Genomic DNA, 26970 nt, shown 5'->3' on the forward strand with positions numbered 1-26970 from the left:
AATTGTTGTAGTGTCAATATGACAAGTTTATTAGTTAATAATATATGACTGAACACTGCAGCAAGAGTTCAATGATCTGGGTGTTACAGGGGAAAGTTGTTGCATTTCCCTGTGCCTTTATTTTTTTCTCTGTAAAATGAAAGTGTTTCATTAATTTCTAAGGCCACTTATAGTTCTAAAAGGCTTTATACTAATCTTATAGATGTCTTTATATAAACAGGAACACAAAAATCTATATGTAAATAATTTTTTAAATAGTGTTTGTTTATTCAAGAACAAAACCAATTCCATTCTTTAAATTTCCTATTCTTAATCTCTTTCAGAAACTTAAATGTGTATTGTAGTTTCCTTCTTAAAATATTCCATAATTGTTACCAATTATAATTTTAATACAGCATTTGATAGAGAACATAAGATCCTTTCACATTGAAGACAATGTTAACTCTTCCAGGAGAACTCTGAATGCTAGATATGCTTTCCATTATAGAGATTTCTATAACTTCTTTGATTTATGATGATATAGACAGATTTATCTTTTGTTACTATTAAAATGCTAGTGGGCAAACTCTGTAGTGTAACAATAGCCTCATATAGTTAAGAGCACAATTATTAGTTATAATCTGGGTATAAAATGCATAATCATAGCAGGTAATATATAACAACTGGAAACAAGATAAGGGTCTGGGGGATTTCTCTGCACTGATTTTGCAGCTTCCTTCTGAATCTGTAAATATTTTCAAATAAAGTTTTGCACAATGATACAAAATGGTGAGACAAATTTTAACTAAGTGGATTGAAACTGGAGTTTTGGACCCAGGCCCAAACTCCTGAGATTTCATGTGCCATGTCCAGCCACTATCCACTAAATGTCAAATTTAAAAAGTCATGGTGAAAGCAGAGAAAGGTGGTTTATTACAGAGCTAGGGACATGCCATGGGAAGAGGCAGAGAAAGTACTTAGCTCATTTTCAGTCATCTTTGGGATACAGACATGAGCTCTTTGTTTAAATAGACAAAAGACTTGGGGGCCGGGGACAAAAAGGCATGCACAGTTAAATAGTTCAGTCACAGGTGTGTCTGGTTGGTCTTATGACTGGTTGGGCTGGCAATCTTGGTCACTCAGGTGGCCTGGTGGGTTTCTGACTGTCAGAGCTGCAATCTTGGTCAGGCAGGTGGTCTGGTCCAGTTTTGTGCAGTTATCACCTGGATGGAGTAATCTGGTTCCTGTCTGAGAGAATTCTTCTGATAATTGCCCTAACTGGAAGGGTGGCAATTCCAGGTGGCTGCAGTTCATTGTCATAAAGTTATTATCAGTTCTGTCCCTTTTGGAATCCAAGGTGATTGTAATATGACTGTAAAAAAAATGGCTTAAAGATAAATAAAAAATTGAGGCAGGGATGTCAAGCTTCTCCTGTTTTTAGTTTATTTGTGAGCCCAAGTATGGATTCAGTGCTTTTCAGCAAAAGTAGTTTGAGCACCTCTTACAGATTTAATATCTGGTTGCAAGTATTAATATTAATAATAGTAAGAGTTAATAATGATGTGAATATTTCAAAAAAGTTTAACTAAATATAAATGTAGCTTAAAAAGAAAAGGAATACAATTTAAAATTTATTTCTACATTTAACATGAATTACAGTTAGGGCTATATTAGAAGTAAAAACAATAAAAACCCTGCTATAGTACATATATTGTTTTTTAGGAAAATACTTTAGCCCTTTTCATAAGAATACTGACTGAATTATCAGAGAAATTAATGCCTAAAGCAATTTACATTTGGAGCCCCACAATGAAACTAAACCAGGGTAATATTGAAGTAATTATTTATAAGGAAGGAAGGCAAGTAAAATTAAAACAATGACAAAGAAAATAAGGGGAAAGAAAAAATTTGTGAATATTTGATAGATATAAAAATAATAATTTCTAGATTAAATTGGCTTAAGGAATATCCATATCAGTGAATAAAATCATAGCTACACCAAGAAAAATATTATTCAATCTTAGTCATAAAAAGGTGATCTTTAAAGGTTCAAGGAAAAGAAGCACAATATAATCACATTCAAAATAAGACTAAGGTATCAAATTTCTTAGCAGCAATACTAAACTACAAGACAAAAGAGAATGGTTTTTAACATGTAGGAATATGATTTATAGTACAGAACCTATATCCACTGTACTATCAGTTGAAATTAAAAGAAGCATAAAGACATTTTGAGAAACAATAACAATTTTAAAGGCAAATTATCATTTGCCTATTCCAGGAAACAACTTGTGACTATAATCAAGAAAAGAGTATATATACCACAGTATGGGAATTCAAGGAAAGGCGATTCAAATGAATTGAATTTTCATGATGGTAAAGGGAATGCCGTGAGAGCAATGTTGTAGTCTAGATGATAATAGAGGCTAGTCAGCACCAGAAAGTATGCCTTCCAGAAGAAAATATATATAGTAGAAAGAACAAATTCAGATTGGCATTTTCAACGAATTCCAGTGACATTTACATTGCTACAGGAAACTTTAGTAATTAACAACTAATAGGTTAAAAGACAATCAAGGTAATAAAATAAAAAAAGGCCAGAGAAAATAATAAAACATTGTTACAAAAATAACTGGTAAATATTTCCTTCATGAAAACACTATAATAGAAGAGAGAAATAGAATTTATGTGTTTAGTTGGAATAGTACAAAGTCAATAAGTAATATAAAAATGAAAAAAAAATTACTATTACTAAGGTAAGTATGCTAGGACTTTACAAATAATCCCTAAGAGTTCAAAACCTATTTTGAGAAAGAAATACATTATGAAATAGGACAGGGCAGAAATTTAATAAATTCTATTCCATGTAGATCAATTGATTTGGCTTTTTAAAATCTGTTTATGAGTTGGATACTAGTGACTCATACCTATAATCCTAGCTACTCTGGAGGTAGAGATTAAGAGGGTTGCAGTTCAAAGCCAGTCCAGGCAAAGTTTTCAAGACCCTATCTTGAAAATATCCAATGCAAAAAAGGGCTTGCAGAGTGGTTCAAGTGGTAAAGTGTCTGCCTAGCATACGTAGGGCCCTGAGTTCAAGCCCCAGTACTGAAAGAAAAGAAAAATCTGTGCATGAGTGTTGTTGATTAAAGTTGAGTTAAATTTAAAGCAAAACTGCACATTGCAAAACTTTCCTAAGAGCTATTCTGTTGATTCACTTTTTCAGTAGTAGTCAGAACCTTATTTTTCTGTTTGTTATATCTCCCATGATAAACTTGCACCATAAAATATAATTTGTTACCCAATTCATTAACAAAACTCAACTTTACAATTCTCTAATCAATGGAAAACTTCCCTTGGATCCATAAAGTTTTTGTAGTGGACTTCCTTTGACCTTCATCATCTTTTGCCTATGTAATCACGATGAGCTTCTGATTGGTGTTCCTTTTACATTTTGTGACTCTACAGTTACCATATTAAAAGCAGAAAAGTATATGTGAAATATGAGTTGTGCAGACAACTGTGTTTTGCTGGGATTTCATGAACACAGACCCAGTTCATTTACTATATTCCAAAACATTAGGATTCAACTAGGTACAGAGTTTATTTAGTTAACATATAATGGTATAGGTTCATTATATGACTGAAAATAGAACCTTAATTAATAAATGAGCTAATAGGTGCTCCCTATATCCAAACATCAGACCAGAGTCCTTTTTGTCAGTTAGATTTAGTTTGGTATAGTCAGAATATACAACAGTAATACTGGAAATATCACAGTTAATCGTTTATATGCACACATTTCATTCCCTAGACAAATAAAACACAAATTTAAGCATCAAATTTTTATGGCTATATTATATACGATGTAAAGAAATTTTAAATGACACTACCAATAGTTTTGTTAAAATAATATTCAGTGCTTCTAAACAAAATTTAAAAAATTAAAGTCTAATTATAAAGGCTCACCATTGTTAACATTTTCATATATGTACACATTCACACACTTATCTTACAAATCTTTTTAGTCTGGGAAAGTAAAATATTTTTAATTTTTCTGTTTTATTACTTAACTTTTCATAAAATATCATTCCCAAATTGATATTTTTGCTTTCTTATCTCTGAAATTTCAAACGTGTTAAAAAACACTTTGTCTCTTTAGATATCTCAGTGTAACACCTCAATTGTGTGGTATATCATGACTGATGACATCAGTCTCATTGCATTAGGCTTTCACCATAATGAACAAAATGTGACTGAAGTAACTGCATATGATATTTCATAGTATTTTTCTTTCTGGTCTGTAAAATTCAGTATAGGTTTGTGAAGTGGAAAAGAACAGACAAATAGTAAGTTAAAGGGTAATGACTAATTTGAGAAGATTGAGTTTGTTCATATATCTTTATAACAGGGGCAAATTTGACAGAGTCACCAAATAGAACTTCTTTAGCCATCCATAATGCATAACAATCAAAACATTGTCCAAACAGGGTCTGTGCGTGGATTCTACCAGCTTGTACAGCATGTTTTAATGACTAAATTTATGCCTATTTTATAGATAAGCAGTTTTCAGCTGTGTTGCATCCTCAGAGTGTAAGGTGGTGATATAACATTATGTAGAAATAAAGTATAAACATTTTTATAAATACTTCTTTACTTGGAAGCTCCCTCAAATAAAGCCTAATTAAAATGGCAATTTGGTCAGTTGATTTGAAGAACACATCTTAACGTGTATGTTTTTATTCCTCAGGGGCAGAATAACCTTATGAAACCCACAGAAAATTAAAGTTTAAGACAATTTTGAGAGATTTTTTTTAATACAACCACACAACCAAAGAAATTCTATCTCTGAGGTCATTTTGCAGTTATATTGTTGTAGCTGTCCAAAGATCTCTGGGATGGTTCTTTCAATTTGATATTGCATGAGTTTTCAGGCTTACCCACTTAAATACAAACAGGGATTTTGTCATGTGTATTTAATATGTGTGGTCTTGTGCAGAAGACTTTTAACATCTAATTGATAAAATCTCAGCACCAAAATATTTTTCATCATGTTTATGATATGTATCATTATATTTAACATATATTATATTTCCTTTAAGCTTTGTAAAGTATTTAAAATTACCATAAATGAGTATTAATATCTTCATTGATATCTTAGGGTATAGAGACCATAAATTTAGAATCCAGTGTTTTTATACCTTATCATATTGAAGTAGCTATTTTGATTAATGTTTTTATTGCATTGATATTTTTTAATACTCCTATATTTTGTAGACTGCTTCATGTATAGAGGGGACCTATCACCTGACTATGATTTTATTATGGGGGAGTCTTGACATCTGTAAATGTTAACAAATATCCCATGTGTAAAAAATTCAAAGGATAAAAAGGTATAATCTGTCCATGGAGATGGAATGAGAAGGGAGATAATATTTTAGGACAATAAATTAATATATTGTAAGAGGAACTCATGATGGTTGTCTTAGTTTGCTTAGTGTTGCTATTTTAAAAAACACAAGCACTTGGAACTTTACAAGGAAAACACACACATTTAGTTCACAATTCTGAAAGTCAAGAGTATGGTGTTGACATTCTGGACAGGATTCCCTGCCTTGTGTGCCAATATGGTGGAGAAATAGGAAGGAAACTGCCATGTGCAGATGCTGGGCATGTGTAAAGAAAGAGAGAAATTGGAACTGAGGAAATGTAGCTCGGTGGTAGAGTCCTCGCATAATATGCATGAGATCCTGGTTTTGATGCCCACCCCCCACCCCTGAAAAAAGAAAAGAGAAAAGAAAACAAGGAAGGAAACAAGCAAGAAAACACAGAGAGGTCAGGCTTATACTTATAACTGACTTTCATACTAAACCACTCCTAAAAGACAGTATAAATCATTTCCTTCCAGTACCAGTGACTTAATTACTTTGCACTAGGCTGCATCTCTTAAAGGTGCTGCCACCTCAACATGAACACGCTGTGAACCAAATTTCCAGTATATCAATCTTTGTGGGACATACTACAAAACAGAGAAATGATACATTAAATGATAAATGTGCTATAATGTTTTTGAAAATTTGATTCCATTGTCACTGTCTAAGAAGAGATAGTTTGTTTAACAAATATAAGATGAGAGATCTTGGATAATTTTGTGGGGTTTTCCAATATGATTTTTCTAGTTTTATGTAGCATAAAACTAAATACTCAAATCACATATTTTCTTCACATAAATAATTTATTTACTCATTCATAAAATGTTTGCCTATTTCCTTACATATATGATGCAAGACAGGTAGAAAAAGTAAATTAACTTATACTAAGTCCTTATTATGTCCAGCATTGTACTTTCTGTATATGAAAATTATTTTTTTCACTTAACATAATGCCCTGTAGTCCCAACCATTTTGAGACAAATGACAGCATATAATTATTCTTTATGTATAAATAATACTCTTTCTTATATAACCCACACTTTATTACATGTTGATTAAATCAATGATAGTTTAAAAAAACTGTTTGTATCTTATAAACAAAGAAACTGTTACACAAAAAGTTGAGCAACTTAAAATTTTCCAATTACTATGCATAGGAATAAAAAAGAATGACATCATGTCTGATCTCAAGGAGCATGTGATCTAATGGGCAGTTTATATAAATCCCTAGATAAACAGAATGTGAACCAGACATGTTTCAGTGCAGTAAAAATCACGACAAAATTATTACAAGTCTGATCAGAAAAAGTAACTAGATAACATTGATTTAGCAGTATGTTGCTTTTAGTAAGCAGTATCCTATGATGATGATTTCTATCAGCTTTTTTTCCAATACAAGCTTTATAGGGGAATATAAAGACTTTGATAAGACTTAAGGATAAAGTGAAATCTTATTTTCTTTTTATTTCTATATACAGCCATAAATAATTTAAGTGAAAATTACAATTTTTATGAATTCTCTCCACTTGCCATGCACTTGTAATTTTCAAAGTTGATTACATTCTTTTTTTTTTTTTGTAAGACTGGGGTTTGAATGCAGGGGTTTTTTTTGTAAAGCAAGTGCTCCACCACTTGAGGCACACTTCCAATTCATTTTGCTCTGGTTGTTTTGGAGAAGAGCTCTCTTGAATTATGTTCTTGAAACTGAGATCTTCCCAAACTCAGTCTTCCAAGTAGGTAAGATTACAGGCATGAGCCACTGGTGCCCAACTGAAGTTGATTACTTTTTTAGGCCAAGTTCATGAGAATATAAAATTATTAGAAAGGAAGAAAGTGTTTATTATCTATGTTTGAGGCAGCTACTAAAAACCCTTCACACTCTTGGCTTTTTATTTCACTTTATAGTTGTTGCCAAAACTGTATCTGTCAATGGACTAGAGCTGGACCATAAAAATCAAGTGTTATCTCTTAATTATATTTCTTGTATTGATTAACACAAATAAATTTTCTCTTCCTAAATAAGGAAATTTAAATTTTTAAAGAGATATTTTACAATGTAATAATTTTAGAGGAGGGTATAATAAAAACTTTCATAGGTAGGAATTACGTTTAGGTGATTTAAGACTAAACAGATTGCTTTTTGGCACTGCAAATTAAGATAATTCATTAAGAATTCACAGTGAAATAAGCAGGTAATAAAACATTAGTATCTTTCTGCTTTTCTAATGCTTAAAGATAAATTGATAAAATTGTAACATTCATAATTTTTCTTGAAAAACTACAAGCAAAGGAGAAACAATGTGGCCTTCAGGAAAAATATCTTACTACTCACTTTGTTCAAATGAAAAAAGAAGGAATACCTAAAACACAAGTGACTGTGATTATATAAAAATGTGAAAATGTTCCTCTGAACACATCTGAGTGATTAAATATCATCTTGGTTACTGTGAATCTTGCAATGAAATAAATTCTTGATATATAAAATGACAGATCTATATATTCTTTTAGTGGAAACAACAGGAAAAAGGCTAAGCTGATAGAAAGCATGTCATTTAGCAATGTTGTTTAGTAATAGATCAGGTACATAAAGACCTAGTGCCAGTAACCTGACACTAACTTGAGCTTAGGAGCTTTGAATCCAGGCTCTGCTATAAAGAAAATGAATTTCAAGATACATAATTTTGTGGTTCTAATATTAGGAAATACAACTATTATTAAACATACATTAAAAGTGGATAATGTAGAACGGTTATTTAGGAATAAGTTAAGACCCATATATGTACTATGAGACATGTGGTCTAAAGCAAGTTTCTCGTTTGTTTTTGAGAATGGGGTTCTCATAATGTTGCATATGCTGTTCTTGGACTGCTGGCTCTGCCTCTTGAGTAATTGAGAATGAAGGAATAAAACAACTTTCTTATCTTGTCTGAGTTACAGTTTCCTTGATTACAAAAAGGGAATAAAAATAATAACCTCACAGGGATTTATGCACTTCCAGTATGATGGAACTATATTTTGAATGTATCACTCAAAAATTCATGTTTTGGAAACTTAATCTCCAAATTAATATGTCCATACTTTTTAGAGGTGCGGCCATTGGGAGGTAATTAGGGTTATGTGAGGTCATGAAGGTGGGATCTCATGATGGGACTGGTGGCTTTATAAGAAGAGGAAGAAATATATGAAACAGCACATTTCTTATCTCTTGCCATGTTATAACCTCCTCCGGTGTGCCAATTTTTCACCAGATGCAGCTCCTCAACCTTGGAATTCCCACCCTCTAGAACTGTGAGAAATAATTTTTTCTTCATAAATTTCCCAGTCCATATTATTGTACTAAAACAACACAAAACAGAATAAAACTATAAACACCCAGGAGAGTGCCTGAGTAAAAAGTAGTATCAAAAAAGTAAAATAAATTTCTTTAACTACTAGTGCTTATGAAGCCTGAATAAAGAATACCTATTTAATCACCAATTAACTTACACAACTATTGCATACACAGTACCACCACAGAGTTAAGTGCTCAATTAATACTTGGTGAATCAGTAAAGGAGTAATATAGTAGTTAGCTGTTCTCTGCTTCCAATTTCTTTTTTTTTTTCATTTTTCTTTTATTATTCATATGTGCATACAAGGCTTGGTTCATTTCTCCCCCCTGCCTCCACCCCCTCCCTTACCACCCACTCCACCCCCTCCCGCTCCCCCCCTCAATACCCAGCAGAAACTATTTTGCCCTTATCTCTAATTTTGTTGTAGAGAGAGTATAAGCAATAATAGGAAGGAACAAGGGGTTTTGCTGGTTGAGATAAGGATAGCTATACAGGGCATTAACTCACATTGATTTCCTGTGCGTGGGTGTTACCTTCTAGGTTAATTCTTTTTGATCTAACCTTTTCTCTAGATCCTGGTCCCCTTTTCCTATTGGCCTCAGTTGCTTTAAGGTATCTGCTTTAGTTTCTCTGCATTAAGGGCAACAAATGCTAGCTAGTTTTTTAGGTGTCTTACCTATCCTCACCCCTCCCTTGTGTGCTCTCGCTTTTATCATGTGCTCATAGTCCAATTTCTTTTCCAACCATATTTCAGGAAATGATTGTTTTGAGTTTAATCATACTCTGATATAACTAGCTGACTGTGTGACCACAGGTAAACTACCTAACTCCTCAGAGTATCAGTTTGTCCCACAAAGAAAATAAAAAGAATATTGTCTACTTTACAGAATTATTGTTCTTATTAAATTGCATAATAAAATAAAGTTTCTAGTACAATGTCTGGTCACACAAAAACTAGTTCTGGACCAAGAGAACTCTTCACAGCTAAGTTATACTGGTAGGAAAATAATAACTGATGATCGTGGATTATGATCAGTAAAATGTATGAGTGACAGTGTATTTAAAACTAGAAGATCTCTGAACACTTGAAATTAATTGAATGTAAAGCATAATATGTAAACAGACTACATGAACACATTCCACTATAAGGTTCATTTTTTTGTGTTATAACCTGCCCAAATACCAACATTCTCTCATATCAAAAATAAAGCATGGGATTTCTAATTGTATAAATTATTTTCTCTAAAATTAAGCTGACAAATGCTAGATGACACTATGTAAGAAGTATAGTTTCTAAGAAATGAAGAACAGAAAACATGTATTAAAAGTTTACCCTTGCCTGTAGACATCGTTTTGTAAATGCTTTTAAGAGCTCTGATAAAAATCAACCTTCAAGATAAAAAATGGAGTGAAAGCAACTTTATTTCATTTCAATCTTATCTATGAAGGTCATCATTTTTTGTTCTAATACATTTAACTAAGACCTGAAAAGCAAAGGAATTCTTCACAATTGTACTTCAATATATTCCCTGATTCTAATTAATTTGTGTCACCTGTACATATACCCCATAACAAATCTCCCTCCCTTTGGGTCTTTTGACCTAGAAGTCTTCTGGAAATCAAATAGTTTTCTCTAAACTTTTAATTTAAGGGAAAACTTTTGTTAGTAATATCCAGGTTTTCAGTCTTCTTAGAAAAATCTTAAAACTTCTATGTATTGAATAAACCTGTATGTACGGAGTTACTTGAAAAACATAATTTCTCATGAGGTAAAATTAGAGGTGTTAGATAGAAACAAGCTGCACACAAAGAAAAAAGAAGCTCAAACTTAGACTGATTATAATATAACATGGTCCATGATTTGGTTCTCAAAAAGAAAATGGAATATTTAAATTATAAACTGTCAGAGTAAATAAATCTATAATGATTTTGGCAGCAAAACCAAGGACATCGTAATGGCAACCTACACCAATATGGACAGGTTATAATAAATTCGGTAAATCAATTAATATATGTCACCATATTAGCACATTTGTACAAAAAAATCGATGAACTCTGTAGATAGGCAAAGGCATTTTATAAAACTCAACATCCATTTATGAACTAAAAATCAAATCTTTGCAGGCAAGGGATAATTTTTTTTGCACGTTAATTTTATTTTATTTAATTAATTAATTTATTTTTATTCATTGTATGCATGTATTCATGTGCAGACAATGTTTGGGTCATTTCTCCCCCCTTCCCCCCACCCCCTCCTTTGCCCCCCCACCCCCTCCCTTGCCCCCCAACCCCTCGCTACCAGGCAGAAACTATTTTGCCCTTATCTCTTATTTTGTTGAATAGAGAGTATAAGCAGTAATAGGAAGGACCAAGGGTTTTTGATAGTTGAGGTAAAGATAGCTATACAGGGAGTTGACTCACATTGCTTTCCTGTACATGTGTGCTACCTTCTAAGTTAATTCTTCTCGAACTAACCTTTTCTCTAGTTCCTGGTCCAAATGACAATATTTTAACGAGGAAAATACATACAAATGATAAACATGTAATAAGACCAAAACACTAATAAATTATTTACTTACCTAGACATATATTAGGAGCTATTGTACATTAGGGAAATCCCAGAGTGTTTATTATCACTATTTCTTGTCAACATTGCACCAAAGATCCTAGTCAATAGTGTGAAGCAAGAGAACAAAGTTATGAGAATTAAAAAAGATGTTATAATTCTGTACATGGACAACTCAAAACAGTTATGGAGAAATCACAGAATTAAGCAAAATGTTCAGCAAACTGATAGTTACAAAAATCAGTATACAAAATGGAAAATCAAATTGTATTTTTATACACCCAAACTAGCAGGAATAACAAGGAATTTTAAAGCAATGTTTACAATAACAACAAAATATAAATTATAAAACTTAAAAAGTCTTCCTTTATGGAGAAATCACAAAATTCTATTAAAGGGAGTTAAAGGTTTCTGTATTTGGTAGAAATGTCTAAATTGTGTCTCACCAAATTGCTATGTTGAAAGGTTAATCTTTGATGTGACTATATTTAGATTTACAGACTTTAAGGAGACAATTAAAATTAAATGAGGTTATAATTGTGGGGCCATAATTCCATATAACTGGTATCCTCTGAAGGACAAAAGACACCAGAGATCTTTCTCTCTTGATATGCACTCTGAAGAAAGGTGACGTGAGGAAAAAGAGGGAAAGCAGCCATCTACAATCCAGGAAGAGAATTCTCACCAGCAAATCAACCCCAATGTCATTCTGATTTAAGAATTCTTCAGAACTGTGAAAAGTACATTTATTTTACTTAAGTCATCAAATCTATGGTGTTAGGGCACTCTCCTACATTAATATAGATAAAATAGACCATATTAATGGATGTGAAGACTGCCAATCATGAAATATTATATTTCCTCAAAATAATATACATATTTATTTCTTCCTTTAATACTTAATAACTGCTTATTGATTCTTCTGCCATACACTAAGCACAATTTTAGGCATATGGGATACATTAGACAAACAACATAAAAATTGCTGCTGTGATGTAGCTTATATGTTCTTTCTATAGTGTAGAATTATTTTAGTATAGAAAATCTAGATACTGAAAAATTCTAAATACAATGCAAGTCTAATGAAAATTATAGCCCAGATTTTTTATTACAACTTAAACAATTTGATTCGAAAATTTATTGCAAAAATCCAATAATAACCAGGATATGTGAAAAAGAAAAACACAAAAAGAAGGAAGATTTTCTTAGCAAAGTGGTCAAACATTATTATAAATGTGTATTAATTCAATGTAGTCTAACAGTAGTGATGAGACAGAAAAGTGATAAATTAAACATAGTAGGGTATCCAGGAACAGAACTCTATGTAAATGGAAATGTGATGTATAATGATCTGGTTTCAAATAGATTTTTTGGGAACAATTGGTTGATCGTATGTTTTAAAAAATGAAATGAAGTCAGACCTATAATTCACCAAGTGGATTTTATGAATTGGTTTTAAATAAATTAAACAAGCAAAGGCAAAACTACAGGAAGACCTCAGAGATTTTGCAGGTTCAGATCAAGACAACTGCAATAAAACAAATACTGAAATAAAGTAAGTTGCATGAATGTTTTGGTTGCTCATAGAACATAAAAGTTGTGCTAATATGACATTAAGTGTAAAAACCACTATGTCTAAAATATGCACATACTTAAATTAAAATGTTTCATTCCTAAAAATTGGTAATTATCATCAGTGCCTTCAGTGAAACATAATCATTTTGCAGGTGGATGGTCTTATCTCAATGTTAATGGCTAATAACAAATCAGGGTGGTGTTTGCTTAAAGTTGGAAAAACTGCAGCAATTTCTTAAGACTACAATGAAATATGCTATATCAATTGATCTTTCCTTTCATGAAAGATTTCTATATAGTGTACAATGTTGTTTGATAGCATTCTACAGTAGAAGAGCAAAACACTTTTCAAAATAAACATCAAAGTGTGCTGTTTGATGGACTAAATTTGTGTAGTACTTAATTCATTTTCTCTAATTTTAATGATATTCATAGTATCTTCATTAGAAGCAGATTTCATCTCAAGAAACCACATGGATTCTCATCCATAAAAAACAACTCCTCATTTGCCTAAGTTTCATGATGAGATTGCAGCAATTCAGTTCCAGTCCTAGTTTCCATATCTAATTCTAACTCTCTTACTAATTTCACCACATCTATAGTTACTTCCTCCAGGAGAAGTCCTGAACCTTAAGCAATCCATTAGGGTTGCAATCTACTTCTTCCAAACTCTTTTTAATGTTATGAGTTTGATCTAGTTCCATCAATCAAAAATGTTCTTAATGATATTACAGAAGGTGAATCTTTAGCAGAAAAATTTCTCTTTGTCATGATTTATCAGAGGATTCACTTTCTATGGAAGCTATTAGCCTTATGAAATGTATTTCTGAAGCAATAAGGATTGAATAACACAATGTTTCCTTGATCTATGGACTGAAAAATGAATGTTGTGTTAGCAGAAATGAAAAGAGCATTAATTTTGTACATCTCCATCTGAGCTCTTGGATACATCGTCAATAAAGGGTAAATGTTTTGAAAGGAATCTCTTTTTCTCAGAAATAGGTCCTAATACTGAGCCTAAAATATTCAGTAAACCGTGTTGTAAATAGATATGTTGTCATACAAACTTTATTCTCCTGTTTATAGAGAACAGAAAAAGTAGATTTACTCTAATTCTTAAGGGCCTTGGAATTTTTAGCATGGTAAATGAACTTTGACTTAACTTAAACTTATCAGCTGTATTAATTCCTAACATGAGAGTCAGTCTGTCTTCTGAAGCTTTGAAATAATGCATTTATTTCTCTTCTCTAGCTATGAAAGTCCTAGATGGCACCTTCTTTCAATACAGTGCAGCTTTACCTTGAACTTTTATGCTATCATGACTTCTTTCCTTGCACATGAACTGACCTCTGGTACCTCCAGTCTTTCTTCTGTAACTTCCTCACCTTTCTCAGCCTTCTACATTTGAAGAAACTTAATGCTTCACATAAGATAATGCTTTGGTATAAGGTGATGTTGTGGCTACCTTGATCTTCTATCCAGACCATAAAAACTTTCTCCGTGTAATAATACTGCTTCTTTTCTTTTATATCATCTATATAGTTAGTAGAGTAGCACATTAAATTTCTCAGATGTTTTTACAGCATGGCTAACTGGTTCAGGATGTCTACATTTTAGCCTTTCTCAGCTTTCAAAATACCTTCCCTGCTAAGCTTAATTATTTGGAGCTTTTTACTTAAAGTGGGAGACACTATTTTCCTTTCACTTGAACACATGGAGTACATTGTAGGGTTCTTAATTGGCCTAATTTCAATATTGTCTTGTTTCAGAGAATAGGAAGTCTTGAGGTGAGGAAGACATGTGAAAAAAGAGCCTGTTAGTGGAACATTCAGAACATACACATTTATTGAGTTGCCACCTTATATGAATACTGTTCAAAGAACCCCTCAATAATTATAGTAGTAACATCAAAAAATCACAAATCACAGATCATTGTAATAGATATAATAAAAATAAAAAAATTTAAATAGTATATTATCAAAATCTGACAGAAATATGAAGAGATGCTATTGAAAGAATAGTTCTGGTAGACTTGTTCAGTATATATATCACAAAACTTTAATTTATAAAAAAATCCAACACATGAAAAGCACACTAATATCAAATGAAATAAAATGTGGCATACTTCAGTTTTTCAAAAGCTTTATAAGTTCTTAGAAGAATTCAGAACAGCTTCATATATTTCTCAGGGAAGAGAAATATACATTTAAAACTTATAATCCTTAAAAATTAAGATTGATCAATTTTGTATCAAAAGCCATCATGAAAAGAGATAAAAGGCAAGATTTAAACTGGAAAATATATTTATAAAGTATTTAAATAACTAAAAGCTTATTCTTACCTTATATTGAAAACGTCTGACAAAGAAATATGTTAAACATTGACTAGTGAATACCAAAATGTACGTGAAAATGAAAAGGCCATGAACAGCCAAACTATCCTGGAAAGAAAGTATAGTCAATGGACTTCCTTCAGTAGACATAAAGACTTTGTGTCACGCTGTTGTTATTAAGAGAGAGATACATATATATATATATGTGTATATATACACATACACATATGTAAATTTTTTTTCTTTTTTTTATTGTTCATTTATTCACATGTGCGTACATTGTTTGGGTCATTGTAAATTCTTATATGACCATTGTTTCTGTTCGCAGATAAATACTGGAAATAGATCAAATGTTTATCAAGAGATAAGATATAAATAATTTATAATGTATTAGTATAATGGTTGCTGATACACATCAACATGGATGAATCTCACCAACAACATATTAAGCAAAACAAACAATTTTAAAACATCACAAAAAAAGTCATAAAAATTTCAAATCAGGTAAATTTCAAAAACATAAAATGTCACACCATTTTAAAGAAAAATACAATAAATAAAAAATAAAAAGAAGGTAATCATTTTTAAAATTCAGAATTCTATATATGTCTGAATTGGCAAAAAAGGGTATTGGTTGCTTGAGTGACACCCAAGCACTACAATTTTACTGAAATTTTGCTTTTTCCTTTATACAAAGTAGTAGAAATATGAATTTTAAGTGTATCACATATTTTTACATTATATTATATTCAGCATTATATTAAGCTATGAAAACAGAATTAACAGTGTGATTTTTTGTATAAATATAAAAAGTTATATACATATATTAATTTCTTGTTGAGAAGAAAGGAAGCCTCTTATTTTTCATTGTGCAAACCATGGGCAAAATTTTAATATTTTCAAAGCATTTATATTCAGCATTGTTAATTTTAATCCATTATGCTATTTGGTCATCAATTTATAGACTATTAAAAAGCATGTTCTTCTAAAAACATATAAAGGAAAACAACCAAACATATGTTAGTAAGAAGAAAAAAATCAAAAATCAAATCACCCACATTTACCTAAGGAGCAGAAAGCCTCACCTTTTTGTGTCATTGATCTGTAAGTTATTCAAATGTATTCAGTGGCTCACACAATAGTTCTTTGATACTTTTAGAGGTGGTAGAAAGTTTTACTTCTGGTCACTGGGGCTGGATCCCAATAACTTCCTTTAAAATGTGATGAAAAATCACAAGGCATAAGAATGCATTGGGCAAAGAATCCTACTAGCAGTCTGGCTGATCCTTAACCTTTTGAATGGGTCCTTAGCTACCAGTGCACAAAATTATCAGCATGGGAGGGCAACAGCTAATCTAGTTGCTGTTGCCTGCAAAAGGTTACTCGGGAGCTGTGCATTCTGTCTCAGAGCCATCCAATCTCTGCCAATGTGTGGCCAGTGAATAACATTTTTGTAGGATGAGGGTAGAATATGATGCAAAATCACCTTGTCAACCATACAGAAATATACCAAATGGTGGGAAGACAGCCTAGCATGTTACTATTTTATTTCCAGTATCCCTCAAGAGGCCAAAGGCTGGCCAAACACTTGGTCAAAAGCCCTGCTTCCAAACTGCTGTAGTAAAACTACACAAAATTTAAAAGGAACATAAAGCCAGTTCTTTTGAATGACATTAAGAGTAAGAAGGAGATTAAACAATTTAAAGGATTTACTCCCTAAGCCTCTTGTCTGGTTTGATGTGAGAGAGAAGTAATAAGCACATTTGGGTAATTATAAACAAATTGAAGAAATATCTACATTTTATATCATTTAAAAATAAAACAGAATATTTACAACCACAAGAATTTCCACATAGCGATGTGGAATTCTCTGATATTTTGATTTCTTGTTATTTGTCTCAGAGTAACTCTAATTCTAGTTGTGCTTCAAAATATTCATGGTTTAGTGCAAATGGTGCTCACATTGAATTAATATGTGCTCTTTTTAATTTTAAATTAGTCAGTGAGACTCAATTACTTTTATTTCACTTAAATTTATACATTTAATTTACATGTTAAATTAAGGCAACAGATTCAGCACATAAAAAAACTACTTTCCTTCTTCTCAACAACCCTTCTATTGTTAGTTCTAAAATTCAGAATTATTAAATACCATAATTTTTTTTCTTTTTTTTACTTTTATCTTTATCATTTTTACATTTCCTTACATGTGTATACACTGTTTGTGCCATCCCCCCATCCTCCAACTTCCCCAATCCCCTGCTTCCAGGCAGAACCTGTTCCTCCCTCTTTTCCGATTTTGTTAAAGAGGAAACATAAGAGATTTTTTAAAAATGTTATCATAAGTCCCCAACCGCAATACAGAATCTAATCGTGTACTATTGATTTTGGACAATATCATGGTGGATTGGAACAAAGAAATAGAATATTGTGTCAAATTACTTGTGTTTTGGGTGCTAGTAGCAGAGTCAAATATATTGATCTATGCTAGATTTCCAAATACGGATATTCTCCTTCTAAAAGCTAACAATGTTTCATATTACTTTATAGTAATATAATTCCAACTGATACTAAATTTTTCCTAACTTTAGACTTTAATAAGGTATACTGAAAAAATATATTTATTTAAGGTGTTTAACATGACATTTTGCTGTACATATACATTGTGTCATAATTATATCATATACAACATGCTGTTTTGAAATGTGGATAATTTATATATCACCTCACATAGTTACTATGTTTGTGTCAAGAAAGCATTTAAGATGTTTCAAGGATAAAGTGCAGTATTACTAACTATAGTTACTATGATGTACATTAAATTGCCAGTCCTTATTCACACTGTCAACTGAAATTTTATTTGTTTATTTTTAATTGTTGTGTTGGGTGAGGACACACTGTAGCATTTCAAAGTTTCTTAGAATGTGTCAAATATATCATACTTGAATTCACCCCTCCATTGCTCTCCTTCAGCCCCTCATTCCTGGAACAGTTTCAACAGATATAACTTTTGCATTTACATAAATGTGTACACATTATTTGCACCGTGTTCATCCTTCTACCCCTTTCCCGGCCACCTCCCGCTCCCATGAATGTCAAGCACCCCCCCACCCGCCCCCTCCAGGTAGAAACTGTTTCACCTTCCTGTTCTCTGATTTTGTAGAAGAAAAAAATGTAAAAGTTAAAAAGAGAAACATGATGTCTTTGCTAGCTTGAGATAAAAATAGTTACACAAGGAGTTTACTTTTGTTGTGTCAACGCATGTATGTATTACAACCTTGATTGATAATTTTATTTCTTTTAATTACTTCTTCTCCATTCCCCCAAATACCAGACTCTGGAAATTACCATTCTATTCTGCTTCTATGAGTTCTATAAGTTTAATAGCTTCCACCTACAAGTGAGATGTTGTATATGTGTTTCTTTTTTTTTTTTTAAAGGGGAGAGCGCGAACGCAGTCCCCCACTACCACAAATTATGCAGTCGAGTTTCCCACATTTGGGGAAATCGCAGGGGTCAGCACATCCGGAGTGCAATGGATAAGCCTCGCCCTGGGAAAACCACCTTCGTGATCATGGTATCTCCCCTGCCAGGTAAGTATGTATATGTGTTTCTATGTTTGACTTACTTCACTCAGCAAAATATCCTCGCTTTTCATCCATGGTGTCATAAATGGCAGAATTTAATATTATCATACTTTACCTCAGAAATATGTACAGATATTATGTATCAATTAAAGCATAAATTTAAAAGAGAAAAATGTGACAAGGTCTATGAAACAACCTACATCGTGCGTGGCACATATTAGGCACCCAAGTACTTTCAACTTAAAATTAAACAAAAAGTGCCCAGCCCATAGTAAAATAATTTCTTATAGCTTATTAATATCCCAATACACATGATGACTTAAATTACCAGAAATTATAATTGGTAAAGACAAGAAATAATTTACCATTTTCAAATTTCTAATTTACAAAATTATTTCATTAAAATGTCTTTATCTGCCAACAAAATTATTCACATTTCAAGCAGAAAGTGAAGTTTTTTCTCTAATATGTAAGTCTTTTTTGCTTTAGTCTAGTATGGTTCATTTAAATATGGATAATTAATAATGAAATCACAATTAGTCAAAAGAGAAATGCCAGCAAAATGGTAAAACAGGTACTTGTTTTAATTACTGTTTTCACTGTGACAATATCTTGTGTGACACAAGCTAAGAAAGGAATGATGTATTTAACATCATGGTGTTTGTCCCTGTTAGCTTAGCCCAGGTGTTATGCATCTATGTAAAGAAATAGCAGCATGGAGCAGAGCTGATCACCTCATGGTGGCCAAGAACCAGAGAGACAAACTGCAAGGGCTGAGGGACAAGATTCCCCCCAAATCATACCCCTACTTTCTCCAACCAGACCCCAACTCTAAAGTGTCCACTACCTCCAAAAATTGGTACACAAGTTATTGGGGACCAAGTTTTCAAACACATCAACCTGTGGTAGACTTCTCATATTCAAACCCTAATGGTACTTCAGTATTCTTATTCTATCACAGAAACATTGAAAAACTATAAGAGAATATCAGAAGTACCATTGTAAATTCTATTGTAACTGAATGAATGCTGAATTCAGAAAAATGTAGCTGAAGATGGCAATAGAGATTTGTGGCGTTTTTTACTTGCCCTTTCCTTACTCCTAGACTTATATGATGGTAGTATAAAAGCAATGGAAGTTTTAAAGAAGCATCAGGCTATGTTTCCATTGTAATACCCAACTCCCTAATTCCAGAGGCACAGAACAGATATTATTATCTATCATATCTCAGAACTTTCTGAAGGTCTAATGCAAAGCAATTATCTCTGATTTGCTTAATTTAGAACACAGGTGAGAAAAGTGTTGGGGATTGCTGAAAAGTACTGTCAGCTGAACTAGAGGAAAAGGTAACAGATTTAATAAAAATACTAAAGGACAAGAATAAAAGCTTGGTGAGATTCTGTTGGAAATTAGTAAAATGAAAGCATGTATAATAAAGGGGGGTGAGAAGAGTGATGAGAAAGAGTGATAAAGGGAACAAATTTGATTACAATACCTTATGTACATTCATGAAAACATCACAATAAAACCCCTTTGTACAAATAATACATTCTAATTATTTTTTAAAAAAGCATGTGTGTATGTGGGATAAAATTTAGAGCCGCACATATGACCAACCCAATACAAATGCTCAAAAAATTCAAAGGTATAAGCTGGAGTTGTGCCTTAAGTGGCATTGTTCTCGCCTAGCAAGTGCAAATACCTGAGTTCAAAATCCAGTAGGCCAAAATGAAAGTTTAAAGGTAAACCTCAAAAAGTGAATCTACAAACACTGGGGGAGGTGTTTGTTGTGTTTGTTTCCTTGTTTCTCTTCTTTATTTCATTTTTTAGCTCTTCAAGGAAATGTCTGTCAAAACATTAGCTAAACATGAACTAATAGAACAGACGCTTCACAAAGCACATATGACCAAGAACAAGGTTTTTTAAAAAGCTTGGAAAAGTATGTAAACAGACTTATGCAGCAGAAGCAACAGAGCAATAATTCAGAAATATTAATGCAACTATGAAAATAGGGGGAGAAATAAATCTTACCGAATGAGTTGCAAACCAAGTGAGGAATGGGGAACAGTCAAACCCTAAGAAAAAGGAACAAATTACCACATACCATTTTGATTATAACCCTGAATGTTAATGTTCTCAATCCTCCAATCAAAGTACACAGATTGGTGAGCCAGATTAAAAGACAAGACCCAACAATTTGTTGTTTAGAAAAAATGCACCTCAATAACAAAGACAAACATATTTTTTGGCTTTTTTATGTTTTTTTTCTGCATGCTTTTTTTATTGATGTACTGGATGTACATTGTGGCATTTACAAAAGTTCTTATAATATATCAAATATATTACACTTGATTCAATCCCCTTCATACTTCTCCTTTACCCTCCCTACCCCCATTACTGGAATAGTTTCAACAGGTCCATTTTTCCATTTACATACATGTGTATAGCCAAGATGAATGGATTAAGAAAAATGTGTTATTTATACATAATGGAATTTTATACAGCCATAAAGAAGAATGATATTCTGTTATTTGCAGATAAATGGATGGAATTAGAGAACATCATCTTCAGTGAAGTTAACCAGGTTTAGAAGAGCAAAGGTCACATGTTTTCTTTCATATGTGGAATATAAACCTAATACAAACATGGCAAAATTTTGAAAAATATGTTATGCTAAGTGGAAGTGACATATGAGGTAAAGAGGGTAAAAGAAGGATATTAATTTAAGAAGGTGAATATGGTTGATGTACCTCCTATAAAAACACATTCTTGTAGTGAAGGAATGGAAAGAAATCTTCCACATGATGCCATGGACCTTGAAGAGTTGGCCATCCAGACCACATTGGACATGTGGGGACTCTGAGGGGACTGTAACCTTGAGTGTCTTACCCAGGAGGCTACAGATTCTTCCATGGGACAATATGTTCATGGGAATGGTCAAATGTGGGCCTGACACATGTGAGAAAGTGAAGGGAGTTACTGTTCTGAAGCCAATGGTATATGGCTCAATATTTTGGAAAGAAAAGAGAAGATGGGCACACCTATCAATGAAAGTCCATGTAAAACCACATGGAAATGAAATGATTATATATCATTGACATTGAAACAATAATAAAAGTTCTTCCAGCAAAGAAAAGTCCAGATTGAGATGGACTCATGCCTAAATTCTACCAAACCTTTAAAGAAGTAATAGTAATGCCCCTGAAACAATTCTGTGAAAATAGGAAGGGGAGGAACACTACTAAATTCATTCTATAAAGCCAGTATTACTCTAACACCAAAACCAGAGAAGGACCTGACAAGGAAAGAAAATGATAGCCCAATTCCCATAATAAACTTAGACACAAAAATCTCAATAAAATACTAACACACTGAACTCAGCAACACATTAAAATGATCATACACCAATATCAATTTTATTTCATTCCATGAATGCAAGGTTGATCAAGCATATGTAAATCAATATATATAATACAGCTCATAAACAGATTAAAAAACAAATATCACATGACACTCTCAATGGATGCAGAAAAAGCCTTCAATGAAATTCAAAATCCCTTCATGATTAAAGTTCAAAGAAACTAGTAATAGAAGGAACATACCTCAGTATAGTAAAGGCTATATATGATAAACCTATAGCAAATATTATCCTAAATTGGGAAAGACTGAAATCATTCCTCTAATGTAAGTAACATGATAAGGTTATACACTTGGCCAGATCAGTAAGACAAGATATGGAAATAAAAGGATAGAAACAGGAAAGTAAAGAGTCAAATTGTCCCTATTTGCAGATGATATGATTCTATACTTAAAGTACCCCAAAGACCCTACCAAAGAACTTTTTTAAACACAGAAACGTAGCAGGACATAAAATCAATATTAATAAACCAATATATTATCTAATGAACAGGCTGAGAAAGAAATCATGAAAACAATCACAATCATAGTAGCAACCAAAATGCCTAGCAATAAACTTTACTAAAGAGGTAAAATACTTTTACAATGAAAAATATAAAACATTGAAGAAAGTAACTAATTGAAGAAGATACTCTAAGCTGGAAAGAATTTTCATGTCCATGGATCAACAGAATTAATACTGTGATGTTGGCTACACTGTCAAAAACAATATATAGATACAATTCATTCCCCATCAAAACTTTAATGACATTCTTCACTGAAATAGGAAAATCTATTCTAAAATTCACTTGGAAACATAGAAGACTTAGAATAGCCAAAGTAATACTGATGAAAAAGAATGATACTGGAGATATCTTAATACCTGATGTCAAATTATGTTACAGAATCACAGTAACAAAGATAGCATGGTACTGGCACAAAGACAGACAGATCAATGGAATAGGCTAAAGGACATAGAAAGACGCTCACATAGCAACAACTATGGGATATTTGACAAAGGCATCAAAAACCTACACTGGTGAAAAGATAGTCTCTTCAATAAATGGTGTTGTAAAACCTGGATGTCCACATGTAGAAGCCTGAAACTAGACCTCTATTTCTCACCTTATGCAAAAATCCATTCCAAATGGATCAAAGATCTTAATTTAAGACCTAAAACTTTGAAAGAGCTAGAAGAACACATAGGGAAAACCCTTGAAGAGAGAGGCTTTGGTAATGCTTTTCTGAAAATAATACCAATTGTTCAGCAATAGGAACAAGAACTGAAAAAGAGAATTGCATCACATTAAAAAGCTTCTGCACTGCAAAGGAACAACTACCAGAATTAAAAGAAAACCTACATAATGGGAAAAAATCTTTGCCAATTATTCATTGGATAAAGGATTAACATCCAAAATATATAAAAAGCTGAAAATTTAACCACAAATGACAAATTTCATTGCTTGTTACAGATCTGTTAAGTGGTTTATATACTCTTGGCCCAATTTGGTATATCATACACATCTAGAAATTTATCCATTTCTGCATTCTTTCAATCCATCCCCTAAAGATTCTCTGAATTTCTTTGCTATTTTTTGTGATATTCCCTTTTTAATCTCGACTTTTTTTCATATGAACTTTCTGTTTTTTTAATTTTATCTTTTTTATTACATTTACTCACATGTATATACACTGTTTAGGCGACTTCCTCTCCACCGCACCCTCCACACTCTCTCCACCCCAACTCCCGGCAGAACCTGTTCTGCCCTCTTGTTCTCCAATTTTGTTGAAGAGAAAACATAAGGGATAATAAGAAAGATATAGTGTTTTTGCTAGTTTGAGATAAAGATAGCTTACAGAGATATTCCTAGTGTTGCTTCCATGCACATATGTAATTTCGGTCTTCTCCCTCTTTCTTTTGGTTAGTTTTTTAAAATTATTATTCATTTATTCACATGTGCATACATTGTTTGGGTCATTTCTCCACCCTTCCTCCCTCCCCCACCCTGTCTCTCCCTCTCCCCTCAGTTTCAAGCAGGTCCCGTTCTGCCCTTTTCACTAATTTTGTTGAAGAAAAGACACAAGCATAATAAAGAAGACAAAGCATTTTTACTAGTTGAGTTGAATATAGCTATACAGAGAGATTCCTAGCATTACTTTCATGTGCATGTGTTACGACCCATGTTGATTCAACTCTAACTGATCTTTACATGGTTCTTTTTTTTAATTTTTTTTTTCCTTTTTCTTTTATTATTCATATGTGCATACAAGGCTTGGTTCATTTCTCCCCCCGCCCCCACCCCCTCCCTTACCACCCACTCCGCCCCCTCCCTCTCCCCCCGTCAATACCCAGCAGAAACTATTTTGCCCTTATTTCTAATTTTGTTGTAGAGAGAGTATAAGCAACAATAGGAAGGAACAAGGGTTTTTGCTGGTTGAGATAAGGATAGCTATACAGGGCATTGACTCACATTGATTTCCTGTGCGTGGGTGTTACCTTCCAGGTTAATTCTTCTTGAACTAACCTTTTCTCTAGTACCTGTTCCCCTTTTCCTATTGGCCTCAGTTGCTTTTAAGGTATTTGCTTTAGTTTTACATTGGTTCTTGATCCCCTTCTCATGATAACTTCTGTTGCTTTAAGGTTTCTTCATTAGTTCCTCTGTTAAGTGTTTGTCAATGTCATTTATCTTTTCCAAGAATCAACTTTTTGTGTCATTGTTTGTTTGAATTGTTCCCTTTCTCTCCATTTCATTAATATATGCCCTAATGCTTATTATTTCTTTAAATCCATTTCTTTTCTGTCCATCATTAGGTAATTTATTGAGATCTCTGATTTTTGAAACTGCTGGTAACCCTATCTATAATCTTTCCTCTAACTCTGCCTTTTCTGTGTCCCAAAATTTCTGGTTCTGTTTTCATTTTATTCTAGGAATATTCCATTTTCTCACTTATTACGTTGATAACCCACTGATCATTCAAATGTGTGTTTTTCAGTCTCCATGTGTTTCAATACTTTCTGTAGTTTCTCTTACTTTTGATTTCTGTTTTTATCACATTGTTTATTTCATTATTGTATTTTATTACATAAAATTTTCTTATACTTTTAAAGAATTGCTTTATGTCCTAAAATATGTTCTACTTTATTTTTTTCTTTATTCCTTTATTCATATGTGCATACATTGTTTGAGCCATTTCTCCCCACTGCCCCCTGCCCCTCTCTCTCCCCCCCCACCTCCTTCACTTCCAGGCAGAATCTGTTCTGCTCTCTTCTCCAATTTTGTTGAAGATTAGACATAAGCAATAATATGAAAGATATAACGTTTTTGCTAGTTGAGATAAGGATAGCTATACAGAGAGATATAAAGTGAGATAGCTACACAGTGTTCTACTTTAGATAATGTTGTATTAAATGCTGAAAAGAATGTGTATTATGCAGCTCTTGGGTGGGATATTCTGTAGGTGTCTGTTAAATCCATTTGATCTATAGTGTCTTCTAATCCTGAAATTTCCTTTTTTCTGTATGATTGACTTGTCTATTGGTGAAAATGTGGTATTGAAGTAACCCACTATTATTGTGTAAGGGTGCATCTGTGCTTTCATGTCTAGTAGATTTTGTTTTATGGTTATGCCAAGTGTCATTTGCATTTTTGTTTTGTAGCCCATGTTTTTCTGAAAATCACTACCCTCCTGCATTGTCCTTGCAAAGGTTGCAAGGTCACATGTGTGACCATTCCCAGCCTTATGCTGTGTTGCAAGAGTGGTTCATGTATTCTGGCCCATATTTTATCAGATATATACATTTCAAATATTTTCTCTTATTCTGTGAGTTTCCTTTCCACTTTATTGATGGTATAATTAATAGCATTAAGTTTTTAACTTTGATGATGTGTGACCTAAGTCTTTCTATTAATAACATGCTTTTGGTTTCATATCTACTATTGACTAAACACAAATCACAATGATTTACTGCTGTGTTTTCATTGTAGAGTTGTAAAATTTTAGCTCTTCAAGTTAGGGCATTTTACTTTTCATCTATTTGTATCTTAAAATTTAAAGTATATTTCTTATGGAAAACATATAGTGAAATCATATTTTATTTATGCATTTTGTTTATTTTTACATTTTTTGGATTATTTAGTTTATTATACATAATAACATATGACTTGATAACATATGACTTATATCTGCTGATGTGCAATCTGTTTTCTACATACACATCTTGTATCTCTTTTTGCTTCTCTATTCTTCCATTACTGCCTTTTTGTGGCGAGATACATATGAAAAGTTTTAAAATTGCCATTTGTATTTATAATAAGTTTAATTTTCTATTTTATAGTAACTTTTTCTCCAATAATGCTTTCTGCCTTAGTCTTTTATCATTTTCCAGTAATATTGCTATTTCAGTCACAATTTTGCCTGGTATAAAAATGGTTTGGTATCTCTGGAGATATTGATCCCAGTTAAATACAGCATCTTCTGATGGAGAAATCAACATACAACACCGGTGTAATCATCCTGTTATCCACAGGAGATTCTTTCATTCCAAGGTGTCCAAGATAGTACCCTTTCCACTTCACTTCTCCAGCTCTAGGTATTTGTTTTCTATCATATAGATTAGATTAGTATTTCCTAGAGCTGCATAAATGAATTAAAAAAATGTATACAATTTGGTTTGGCTACTTTGATAACCATAATCTTTAAAAAATTCTCTCACATTGCTATGCGTGTCATAGGTTAATTGTTTATTGTTGAATATATTCCATTGTATGTATAT

The 26970-nt window shown here is 32.5% G+C and overlaps 1 long non-coding RNA gene and 1 other non-coding gene across 3 annotated transcripts in view; both read right to left on the bottom strand.

The window, feature by feature from the left end:
* Positions 1-243: 243 nt before the first annotated feature.
* The window catches only part of LOC141419582 (uncharacterized), a 99754-nt gene continuing 73027 nt past the window's right edge, over positions 244-26970 (bottom strand). Inside the window, exons 6-7 of one of the 2 annotated variants that reach the window (XR_012444223.1) lie at positions 11320-11406; positions 244-1351 (exon numbers count right to left, since the gene is read on the bottom strand). This is a non-coding gene — a long non-coding RNA (uncharacterized lncRNA). Of the gene's footprint in view, positions 1352-11319; positions 11407-18656; positions 20876-26970 lie in introns of those variants that run through there. The other variant, XR_012444225.1, reaches the window with a different exon arrangement.
* Positions 18651-18814, bottom strand: LOC141419940 (U1 spliceosomal RNA). Its single transcript, XR_012444664.1, has one exon. It is a non-coding gene; the product is annotated as a U1 spliceosomal RNA (small nuclear RNA).

This window comes from Castor canadensis, chromosome X (genome assembly GCF_047511655.1).
Source record: "Castor canadensis chromosome X, mCasCan1.hap1v2, whole genome shotgun sequence".
Taxonomy (NCBI): domain Eukaryota; kingdom Metazoa; phylum Chordata; class Mammalia; order Rodentia; family Castoridae; genus Castor; species Castor canadensis.